This window comes from Symphalangus syndactylus, chromosome 2 (assembly GCF_028878055.3).
Source record: "Symphalangus syndactylus isolate Jambi chromosome 2, NHGRI_mSymSyn1-v2.1_pri, whole genome shotgun sequence".
NCBI lineage: Eukaryota > Metazoa > Chordata > Mammalia > Primates > Hylobatidae > Symphalangus > Symphalangus syndactylus.
In genome coordinates, this window is record NC_072424.2 from 101,094,087 (window position 1) to 101,107,307 (window position 13,221).

The 13,221-nt window shown below is 34.9% G+C and overlaps 1 protein-coding gene across 1 annotated transcript in view; it reads right to left on the reverse strand.

The window, feature by feature from the left end:
• The window catches only part of TRDN (triadin), a 407,513-nt gene that overhangs the window by 69,551 nt on the left and 324,741 nt on the right, over nt 1–13,221 (reverse strand). The gene's annotated exons all lie outside the window — the stretch shown is intronic.

Below are 13,221 nucleotides of genomic sequence, written 5' to 3' on the forward strand. Positions count from 1 at the left end.
CTCACTACAAGTCTCACTTCCCACATCTCACCTGGTTTTTACCCCAGACCTAACTAACCATGGTGATGCTGAAATATTCAAACCCTTACTTGGTAAATAGAACTCTTCCCACTTAATGGATTATACCTGAATCCTCCTGCCACTGTTACTTGGACCTGAAAAATTGTGTATCTATATCTCCAGTGCACAAATGAGTCTATCATTTGCACCTACTGTTGTGTTAATGACACAACAGCAGAAGTTTCCCTGTGATTCTTTGATTCAACTATAGTTGGCAAGTTCCCAAGGCTGCAGTAAGGTAAATGGGATTCCACTTGTAAGTTAGGAGACCATATATGGTGCATTCTTCCAGATCACAACATACAAGGGAAAATCACTGCCTAGTCTGGAAAGGTATAAGTACCCCCCTTCTGAAAAATAAAGATTGTCCGGCCACCCCCATTGGAACAGGGAAAAAATATATCTATAGACCCAACTTGGAAGCAAAGGATAAACATCACACCCTGTAGGGCTTCTGTTTGTGCCCCCTCCAGGCTCATTTTTGTTTCTGGTCATGAACGGAAGAAGTCAAACACTGTAACCTTTAGGAACTCCCTAGGGAGTCACCTGTTGTCTTAGGAGTAGCTTTCCTCCGTACATCAAAAACTTGGAACAGAGGTGAATGTACATTGGCCAGCGTTGTTCCCCCAGGGGTCACTGTCTATTATTTCATAAGACCCAAGAATACCAGAAGTAAGCTAACAATAGGGTTGATTCTGACAGAAATCAAGGCAGTGATAGGACTAGCAGCACCCTGGGGAGGCTTTGTCTACCATAAGTCAATCCTAAGGAGCTTGATTCAAACCCTAGAAACCTTAGTCACCAACACAGGTCAGGCATTAAAGGGAATTCAAGTGTCCTTAGACCCTTTGGCAAATGTAGTTTTTGATAATAGGCTGGTGTTGGATTATTTACCAGCTGTACACAGTGGATTTGGTAAGGTTAATAATAAAACATGCTGCACATATATTAACAACTGTAGACAAGTTGAGAGTAACATTCAAAAGGTCTGTGAGAAAGCTACCTGGTTACATAGATATAACCAGGGCACTGACCCCAGCTATATCTGGCCAACTATCAAAAATGCCTTCCCAAGTCTTACCTGGTTTTTACCTCTCCTAGGAACTTGGTTGCTATCTTGTTACTAATATTGGCCCTTGCTTATTTAACCTCCTAGTAAAGTTTGTGTCTTCAACATCAGTGGTCCCCAACCTTTTTGACACCAGGGACTGGTTTCATGGAAGACAATTTTTCCACAGCCTGGGGTGGGGGGTGTGGATAGGGGGGATGGTTTCAGGATGAAACTGTTCCACCTTAGATCATCAGGCATTAGATTCTCATAAGGAGCATGCAAGGTAGATCCCTTGCACATGCAGTTAACAATAGGGTTTACACTCCTATGAGATTTAATGCTGCTGTTAATCTAACAGGAAGTATAGGTCAGACAATAATGCTCACTGGCTTGCCCACTGCTCACATCCTTCTGTGCAGGCTTAACAGGCCACAGACTAATAACAGTCAATGGCCAGGGGGTTGGAAATCCCTGTTTTGGGGACTCCTGTTTTAGATTACCACGATTCCAAGTAAAAACAGTGCTGGCACAAGGCTTCCACCAATTCCATCTACTGACCTGGAGAATGGAAGTGTCCTGCTTCTGGGCCCCTTACAGTAGGTATCTAGAGATTTTTACTCCTCCAGTGCTCGGCAGGGCCTACTCCCATAAACTCGGCAAGAAGCAGTTACAGAAAATGAACCTCACCCTTCTGCAGTCCACTTAAGATTAAGGAGGAGTACCTAATCTTCGAGGGGGCAGGAAACGAGGAAGGAGGCAGGACTTGACTGCAGAGGCAGAGTTCAGACACTGGACCAGATTAAGGACTAGCTAAAACAGGGCCAGGGCAAAAGCAGCTTTCAATCAGACATGCCCACCAGTGTGCCATGACAATTAACCCTTGCCATGACAACACCCAGGAGTTACTGCCCCTTTCCATGTGACTCAGTGATGACTACTCCTCCCCTAGAAATTTCTGCATAGACTGCTCCTTAATATGCATGCAATTAAAAGTGGGTATAAATATGACTACAAAACTGCCTTGAGATGCTACTCTCTGCCTATGGACTAGCCCTGCTCTGCAGGAGCAGTCACAGAGTTTAATATCCCCAGAGCTGTAATGCTGCCTCTTCAATAAGGCTATTTTTATGTACCTCTGGCTTGCCCTTGAATTCTTTCCTGGGCAAAGCCAAGAACACTTGCAGGCTAAGCTTCACTTTGGGGCTCACCTGCCCTGCATCTATAATGTATTATATATTTTAAAATTGCCAAAATATTTTTTATATTCTTATTACAAAACAATGAAAAATTGGTGAGATGATAGGTATCTTAATCAAGTTGATTGACTCTTTCTACAATGCATCCATAAATCAGAACATCACATTGTACCTCATATATATACACGATTATTATTTATCAATTAACGTGGTAGCTCATGCCTGTAATCCCAGCGCTTTGGAAGACCGAGGCAGGTGGATCATTCGAGACCAGGAGTTTGAGACCAACCTGGCCAACATAGCGAAACTCCATCTATACTAAAAATACAAAAAATTAGCCGAGTGTAGTGGCATATGCCTATAATCCCAGCTACTCAGGAGACTGAAACACGAGAATCGCTTGAACCCAGGAGGTGGAGGTTGCAGTGAAACGAGATGGTGCCACTGCATTCCAGCCTGGGTGATGGAGTAAGACGGTGTCTCAAACAGAAAAAAAAAAGATGAATGAATGGCAAATTAAAACTTTTAAAATTTTATTAATTTAAATCTCAAGAGTAAATTGCTTAATGGGGAAATGCAGTTCAGATAAAAATCAACCTGAAATGTTGCAGCATTATTTTCTCCTGGGTTTACTGCTCTTTAAGAAATCTATTTACTCAACTCCTGATAGATTTTCTGCTGTGGGAGCATGTTTAACTTTAAGGGCATATTAACAAATCTTGTTTTTAAGACCAGTGATTCTGATGCAGATATATCTATGCCTACCACTACTTAGAACAGAGCAGAGGTTGACTCTGCTGTAAATATGCATCTTAGCCAGAAAGAACAATCCGACAGGCATTTTGCCATTTAAATTGACTTGAAGATTAATATCTAAACTTTCTACCACATAGATTCAATAAGAAAACCATTAGGGGGATGCAAGAAAATATCATAAGGACTTTAATAGGATGCTTCAATCAGTTTAGAAATTTTATTACATTTTACTTGAAGCCATTATTATTCGGAGACACGTTTTCTGAGATTCACGAAACTTTTAATTATCAAGATTAAAATGGAAATATAAATGTTAAATATATAAAATATAATATAAGACTCTCAGAGAAAATGCCTTCTGAGCTGTATATGAATTAGAGTTAACAAATGTTCTTTTTTCTTCCTTACTTATAGAGGTATTCTCATATAAAGGCAGTTTCATTAATCAAATGTGCTGTAAAAAGTTAATTGAATAAAATAATATAGTTTTAGGTATCTAATTTTGGAAAATATGTTTTTAGGGATTTCATAGATAATGATGTGTGTTAATATTATTTACACAATGCTGAACATCAGGGAAAGAAATGGAAAATGCTTTGAAAATTTCCCTTTAGTCTTTTAAAAGCCATTTGGTAAGTAAGAATTGTCTCTGACAATTAGAACAAATTTCTGGAAAAAATTTTGCTTCATGTCAGGATAGATAGAAAAATGACCTGATAGATAAGAAGTAGAAATATTATTTATAGTGTTTTTTATTTTTAAAAGCAGCAATAATGGGCAAGATAAGAGAGTGTTTGGAAAGTTCTTTAAACAAGATTATCTGTAACAGGGTCTGTGGTTGATACGACTTTTTCATCCTAGTTGGTATGTATTGGCTATATATTATGCTAAGTTTTCTAAGCACCTATTATTTTTAAAGTTTTTTTTGAGGCTGCACTACAATAATTTCTATGAAATATTTTTAGTTGTTATTCAAGCATCTTACTGTTGACATTCTGTTCTCACTTTTCATCTCAGACAGTTATCTCATATTTTGCCTCAAATGAGTAGTGAGAAACCCTTTGGGTTCTGCCTCTTGATGTTCAAAGGTGATTAAAGTGATGTTGAAGAGACTGTTTAGTAGCAAATTTTTGTTTGCACCATGATCGAGCATGAAAGATTAGAGGAAGTTAATAGAGAACCAATAGAGAAGTAGATATGATTAATCAGAAACACTACTTGGAAGTTTTTTTTGTAATGTGGATCTTTGTATAATACTGACATTATACAATGATTATTTAATTATCCAAGCATTCATTCAGTAAACATTTAGTATGTGCTAAGCACTTCAGTCTCCCAAGAAGTTTTTGCCAATCAGGTTTACCTGTCAATTGAAACTGAATTCTTATGGATGAGTTTAATTCTGATCATAGCCACAGAAGTAAGATTTGGTTAAAATGTAATGCTAGGTATATTTCCTTCAAAGGCCATGCAAAGGGCATATCCATTCCAGACATCACAAATTTCTCTTGAAAATATGGAGAAGAATAGAATATCAAGGGATAAATGGACCTTTCCCACTATTGAGTCACATATCTAACCTTCTGAAACAAAGTGGATATACCTCAGGAAATTCAAACTTAAATCCAAAATTGAATTCATGATATACTATTTCGTCATCCACACGTTTCCTATATTAGTAAATGATACCATACTTCACCTACTCTTCCAACCAGAAGGTTAGAAGTCTTCTAAGATTCCTCTCCATACTCACAAGTGTGAATAACTTCATCGCAGGCTTGAAAAATATTTTTATACATAAACATTACATTAATCCATGAACTTGAAAAACAAAAAAAAACAATTTGAGCTAAGAGCATTGTTTTAAAAACCAGATAATATATTGAGCATTACAAATAGTACATAAGCATGGTTAGTTAAACGAAAGAAAAACAAGGGATTGAGACTAGGTTCTAATAACGAAACTAGCCATCTCTATTGTCCATAGAGTCCTGTTGATTCTATTTTGTAAAGATATCTCGAGTATGACCCCACTTGTTTATTTCTTCCTCCATTTCTGCCTTCATTATAGCCTCAAATGTATCATTTTTCCTTTTCAGATGTCCTTTCTCTTTTTTGCTACATTTCACCATACCATGCCCATTTACTAAGACTCAGCTCACTCTTCATCTTTCTCTGGAAGACTTTCCTGACCTCCTTCCACCAAGGGTTAGAGATAATTTGTACTCTCAACATCTTATGTAAGTCACCATCCCTTTACATTGTAATTGCAATAATCTGTAATCATTTACTCATTTGTCTCCCCAGATAAAGTAAGAATTTCACTAGGCAGGGGACTGCAGCTATCATCTTTGTATTCTTAGCACTTGCACACTGTCACACATGATAAACCATAATTGTCTTTAATAAACGAGTGACAACACCATATAAAATGGGGAATTTATTTATTGAGAAATTTACACTCCAAATACACTTCTGCTAAAAATTCATCAAAATACTGCTAAAATATTGGGGAAGGTGTTGCAAAAAAGAGAATTACTCTGCAGCCCTTTACTGAAACATACCATTAAAGGAAATACTACTTTTTCTCTCCGCATAGGATATTTTTCAAAAATTATATCATGGTCATCTAGCTTTGGGATATGTGAAAACAAAACATGTATAAGTTTATATATGAGATTTTCAGTAATGTTGGTTATAATTACTTCACCTAACAAATGGAGAAAATTATGCCATGTTTAGGTGTGACTATTGGATAGTTTTGGTCTGGAATAGAAAATGCATTGGAGATAATTTTCTATTGATTAGTACCCTCTTGCACAGCATGCTTTCATTGTTAAGATTTATTAAACTCTGTCATCCTAATCACCTCCCCATCATACCCTGATCCTTTAGGTGGGTCTTGGGGAAAGAAATGAGACAATAAGAAATGGGCCCCTACTATGATATAAGACCTGGGAGATCCTATTCTTGTTTAGAATGTCAGGATATTGGTTAGGGCATGGGAAGGGGGTGAAGGGTTTGTGAGAAGGAGAGCACAGTAAAATGTCTGAATCTCGATGGACATGGCTAAGGTAGTCAAGTATGGACCTTAAAGGAACCATTATTTCTCTCAGGTTTGCTATTTGTCACATCCATATCAGCACCTGGGCTTGAGAATATTTTGTTCTGAAACCAAGGAAATGAGAATAGAAGAGATGGGTAGTTATTATGTCTTTACTTGCCCACTACACTCAAATAAATAGTCCTATTTTTCTTTCTTAAGATGTTTTGGGTTATTGAGTGTCAAATTTGAGCAGCAAGTAAAAGAAAAGGGAAGACGTCATACAGGTGCCCACAAGAGGCTTCTGAAACACCTTCCTCTGGAATATAATTTAATTACTAAGTATCAAGCCTCTTTTAAGTATCTCACCAATGTGAAGTACTTCATGATAGACTTGAGAAAATTATTCATACATAAATTCTATTATATTAATCCACTAAATGGGAAAATAGAAAAAAAATGAGCTAAGAGCATTGTTTTAAAAACTAGTTAATACATTGAGCATTAAAAATAGTATATAAGCATAGTTGGATGAGAGAATGAAAAAAGGAGATTGAGAATAGGTTCAAATAATGAAAAACTAATATTTTAGAAAAGCAAAGAAGATATAAACTAAGCAATATGTTCACATGGAGAAAACTTGTTTCTTTTAAATTTCTGAACATTCTATCAGAGGAACTTACAAATTAGCTTAGAAACAGAATCCTTTCTAATACAGTTGACGTCTTAACAGTCAAGTGTTTAAAAAGCTTCCAAGTTTTTCTTTTAATTTAGAAGAACCACAGCATCTGCTTCCTATGTGGTAAGTAATAAGGACTTCTCTAGTGAATGGCTTGTACCACTCTAAAACATGCAGTTTAAATTTCATTACTGCCACCTTCCTGAGTTAAAGTTTAGTTTGGGTTGAAATTGGGAAGGAAGATTTTCAGTAATTTATTTTTGAAAAGAAAGAAAAGAACATTATTTTTAAATTCCCATGAAGTACATAAGCAAGAAAATCAGTCTGAATAAATCTCAAAAAGTTCAAATTATGGCTTTTGGAGGAGTCTAAAATACAGACAATTGAAGATTAACAAGATTATCTGAATAGTGGTCAATAACACTTTGTTTACAGGATATGCATAAGTAATCTTTAGTAATTTTAATGAAGTTATCATCCTTCTGTCTTTTTTCTTTTGGAAGAGAGGATGTGTATATTTCCTGAGGATCCACAGAGAATGAATTTCTCTGAGATTTTAAATCAGCTGAGAAAAATTGTACCTGTCATAGACTGGTTCAGAAGCTATTAATGAGACTACACTTGATTGACTATTAAATTGGCTAAGAAATAGTTCTTCTAAGCTCCTGAAGATAAATTCAATCAGAAGAATATTCAAGACCATAGCACTCAAGTCACATGAAATAAAAATTAATTTTAGTTTTGTAAGCTAAATGGCCAATAATAGTGTTCTATTCAGATTTTGAAAGATGTAGCAACATTTAATTCTAGAAAGTTGTCTCATGTACTTATTAGTATAATATATAACTAAAATATTAGATGTTTATTTTGTGTCCAGAACCAATAAGCATTTTAAAAGAAATATCTTACCATTATGTCCACGAAGTCAGTTTCCCCTTTTAAAGAATTAAGAAACAGGCTTCCAGGTCCATTTTACTACATAACTTACATATCTTATTGCACTTGATCATTCAGAGACATTAACTGAGCTCTTACTGTGTGCCAGGAACTGTTCCTAGCACAAGAAATACATGAAATGAACCTACAAAAATTTCTGCTCTAAGGAATATGGAGTCTATTGTTCTGATAGCATCTACGTTTATTATCTTAGCTTTACTTTAGGTTTCCAATTCAAAATAGCCCACAATTCCAAATTTCCCCCCTTTCCTCCTACCCCATTCATCTCTGTTTATATTGAGAATAGAATTGTAGTGGTATTTTTCAAGTTCTATGTTTTGTAGCAAAATAATATGGAGGATATGTTGACAAGAGGAATATACACTGCTTTAAAGGTTAAATTGAAGTAAAAGATAACTATCTATGACACTGTAAATCTTTCTCTCATGTCCTTGAAATCAAGTTGGCCATGTGAGTAAGGTCTTTGATAAGTTGAAAGAAGCCAGGTCATCTATCAACTTTGTAAGCTGAACATCCAACTGATCTTTGCGAGTCCACTTCCCTGCCTGTAGCTTGGGCAAAATAATGAAACCTAATGTCAATTTATGATTTTACATTATGAAATCAATTTATACATGTATATAAATGAATTCTCTTAATTAATTGATTGATTGCTCCGCCAATATTAGTTATTTTTAAATTTTCCAAGATCTGGCTTAGTAAGTACTCAATAAATGTCCTTGAACTAACATGGTTAAAACCATTAGAACTTTCTCAATTTATTGTAAGTTTTCTTGTAATAAACCAACCTCCCAGTACATATATATATTTATGTATGTGTGTGTGTGTGTGTGTATATATATATATATATATTTGTGTGTGTGTGTGTATATATATATATATATATATATATATAAATGAAAATATCCGGCGGTTATTCAGTAAACCATTTTGTCAATGATAGAAATACTGATTCAACTGCCAACTCATCAATGAAAAATTCATATGGCGGTCTGCGTGTATATTTATGTAGTATTTCTTATCAGTCATCACAGATATTAACCATTTAATGATCTTTGCATTGATACATTTCTTGAGTGTTTAGATTATTCACCTACACATCCTTAAAGGCTAGCAAAGCCTAATGCATGATAAAAATTCAATTTTACATATAATATGTATAATTCTACATATTATATTATATATATATATATGTTTCTCTTGCAGGATCACTATGGTAACTTTTAAATAGATATTATATTTATTCTACTGATGACAGGTATAAACTAAATAATCAATTAGAAGTTTCTTAAGTGATATGAGCCAAAGAGACTCTGGTGACTGATGAGTATCAATGCATACTGTTTTTCTTTGAGTAAGTCATTCACCCATTATGTAAAATTTTTAGCCAATTGGTAAAATATAAAGGCAGTTTACCCTTGATATACATGTTTTTCTAGCTAAATATGGGTTTATTTATTTCTTTTAAGCTCAAATAAACACACAGGTAAGCCAGTGATCCTTTGCATATTCAGTGTCAGAATAAACGAACAGTTGTCTTTTTTAGTCATTTTTAGGATGACCAAAGTCCAGAAATCACCCATCAAATGAGTGGGTGGATGATGCCAACCAGTGCTCAGGAATGGCGGAGACCTCACTGTTAGCAAGCAATCATACAGTAGCTTGGTGCATAGTCATTCAACAGATAGGGATAATGGAATAAGTGAATAAAACACTGAAACGTCAACAAAAATAGGACCAAACACATCCATTTTGAATTAGCCAAGTTTGTGGCAAGAGAGAAGCTTGCTGTTTTTCTTTCTGGGAGATAAGGGCAGTACTGAATGTCTATAAATTTTCGAACAAGGCATCTCAAATTTTAATGTGCATATAAATGACTTAGGAATCTTGTTAAAATGCAAGTTCTTATTCATCAGTTCTTGATGGGCCCTAAGATTCTATATTTCTAACAAGCAGCTAGGTGATGCTGATGTTGTTCTTTGGATCACACTTTAAATAGTAACCGTATAGATTGTAACCTTTTATATTTTTCACTTACTTTATTGATATATTTTATATGTTTATAGTTTTTTTAGACATTTTCATTATGTCACATCTAGATATGCATTACATTGCTAAATTTTTACAATAAATTTGATAGATTGGCATGGAATATACTGTCAGTAATTCCATTTTAAAGAAGCTGAGACTTTGAAGTTAAATCATGATGTCAAATTACTTAGAAGTTAAATGATGATGTAAACCACTCCATATCAATTGTCCTAGAGCTCCTTCCTCTTCATCTTTCTGTCGTCATTGGTCTTTTACACACAGAAAACTGCCTCTGCATGTGGTATATATCATAAAGTCAAGAAACATGTCAAAAACAGATTTTAAAAAAATTATTAACCAATGATTTCCTTTCCATAAAGATAATGTTGTTGGACCTGCTGTGGCTATAGTGGCTTTTGAAAGATTTTTTTCTGCCTTAGAAATTGAAGACATAACTCACAGAACAGATAATATAGGAGCTAAGACACAAGGTTAGAAGAAATCTACGCAACAAACGACATGAATACCACATGATACATTAGAAGAAAACGTGCAAACAGAACAAGGATAAAGACATGTTTACCGCTAGAAAGTCACCGGCAGGTGGGATAGTTTGTTGATGAGATTCGAGGTAAGATGAATAAATAGGATGTTTTTAGTGAGGGATTGAGTGAAAGGGGAAGATTCAAAAGACATTGAGAAGAGACAAATTCACAGAACTGGTAATGGTTTTTAAATGTCTATGTGGGCTTCTGGTGACGGTTGTGATGGATTAGACAAGTAGAAACTATGGAAATAAATATGTAGAGGGCAGTATAATATAATGACAATGAATGACAGTAACCTAGCACTGTTCCCTACAGATGTCCATTTTGTAAAGATAAGTAGCATAGGCTTGTGGTAGATCTTTAAAGAGAAAATGTAAACAAGATAATAAGTTAATGAGTTTGTATATTTATTCAGGGAAGAGATAATAAGAATCAGACAAAAACAGGTTTTAACCAGAAGAATAAAAAAATGGAGAGAATAAATTTGGGAGACACATAACTTCGTGCCTACTTGGATGCTGGGTTCTGAAACAGAAAGAAGAGTTGTAAATGACTCAGAAGTTTAAGCCAATGTAACTGAACGGCAAGTCATGACTTCCATGAGATAAGGAACTAAAGAAAAAAGAAAATGGAAGAGATGTTGAGTTCAATTTTAAGGAAGTGTTTTGCAGACAGAATAACCATATAAAGAAGTTGATTAACAGTTAGAAATGCAGTTACAGAACTGTGAAAATTTTGTATATGAATATTAATTTTCCCTTCCTTCCTTCCCTCCTTCCTTCCTTCCTTCCTTCCTTCCTTCCTTCTTTCTTTTCTTTTCTTTTCTTTTCTTTTCTTTTCTTTTCTTTTCTTTTCTTTTCTTTTCTTTTCTTTTCTTTTCTTTTTTGAGACAGAGTCTTGCTCTGTTGCCAGACTGGAGTGCAGTGGCGCAATCTTGGCTCACTGCAACCTCCGCCTCCTTGGTTCAAGGGATTCCCCTGCTTCAGCCTCCCAAGTAGCTGGGACTACAGGCATGCTGCACCAAACCCGGCTAATTTTTTTGTGTTTTAGTAGAGACGCGGTTTCACCATGTTGGCCAGGATGGTCTGGATCTCCTGACCTCATGATCTGCCAGCCTCGGCCTCCCAAAGTGCTGGGATTAAAGGTGTGAGCCACCGCGCCCGGCCTAATTTTCTTAGTATAAAAGTAAGATAAATGATTGCATATTACTTATGCAAGCTTTTTTTATAAACATATTTTTTCTCTTGTGTTAACTTATTTACTTTATTTGAAGATTGTTTGACAAAAAACTGTGTTTTCGGTGCACAGCATTAAACACAGGTTTCTGATAATTTTAAATCAATGGACCAAATAAAATTGTCCATAAAGAAACTGATGGATCCATGAAACTGCTAATAGAGATCAAGCTGAAAATAAGCTGATTATATAACATTAAATAACTGGTAAAGATGATGTTTTTATGACTGTTATTTAAAATATTATTGGTCCTTTACTTAAATGCTTTGCTTTCCAGATTTCAAAAAAAGTCTTTCTTAAGCAATTTGGTAAAATACAGTCATATAAACAAAGATAAAAACATTTTTCTTCTTATTTAATTTCTCCAAAAATTTAAAAACTATTTGCAAATATTTTTATAGCAATATGGTTATTTACAAAAGTCCAATAAAATCTGCTCTCTCTTTACAGCAAAATACAATTGAAAACATTGCTTATACTACCAAGGTGCCAAGGCTTCGATTAAAATGTCACATTTTAAAATATGTCCAAAATTCCTGACTTCAAGAGTTCTCATTCTTACAATAAGTAAATAAAAACTGTCATTTCCTGGAATGCCCAGGAACCTTAAGGCAATAAGTAAACTCTAAAGTCTGCCTTGGTTTGGCTTCCTAGCTTCAAGAGTTTTTAAATCCAGGGTTTCTATATGATCAATTAAAAATATGTTTACAAAGAAAAGCTATAATACACCTGTTATTACATTGTAACTCTATATAACATTTTTGAGTTATTGTTATCTATCTATAGGCTAGACTAGGTCTTAAACTGTTCTAGGTTCCTCCAATTCAACTTTCTTCCATAAAAAGTGGTAAAATGAGAACTGTTCTGTCCTTAAAGCCCTATAAGGTAATGCTAGGCAAGTTCTAAAGAACAATTCTCATGTCTGGTATATGAAACAGAAAGTTCACAAAACCACCTGATGCCATGACCAAAGACATTCGAACTACAAACTAGGACAAAAAGTTGCTGTTTTCCACATGAAACAACTTTTCTTGAGATGTTGGAACAAGATTCCATATTATTATGAGACTCTTACACCCCTCAAGGCTGCCTTTTTCATTTGACTAGATAACGGCATAATTAAAATTTCAGTCAGTAGCTTCTGTTGGTAACTTGACATATCTTGACCTAAGAAATCCTTTTAATCCATATTGTGAGCAGCTCTGACAATATCCCTGTCACAACTTTTTGTTCAAATTGTACTGGTAAGCCTTTTGGTAAAGTTGATATTCTCTGCTTTAATTCAACCCAGTTATAAACTACTACTCAGTGGCTATAACAAGTCTCACCAGACTATGTCTAGACTTTTAGACATGTTTTGTTGATTACCTTCTGAATTAGGTTTAAGCTTTCAAATTATTATTCAAACTGGATTTATTCTATGTTTACTGATTGTTTTTTGTATGATAATTTTTAAGCTTTGTTCCTATTGCCTGTCTAATCTTTGTAAAGCCAACTCTTCCAACAGGATAATATTAGTTCAATACCTCAAGATGATTGATGATGTCTGCCTAGGGATAGATAAAATGGAATTTGATGCTTGGCTCCAGCCAAATCTTCCCTGAGAACATTTTTATTTCTGGCCCATTTGTTACTTAAATGTGGCCTAAGTCTCTGATGACCCC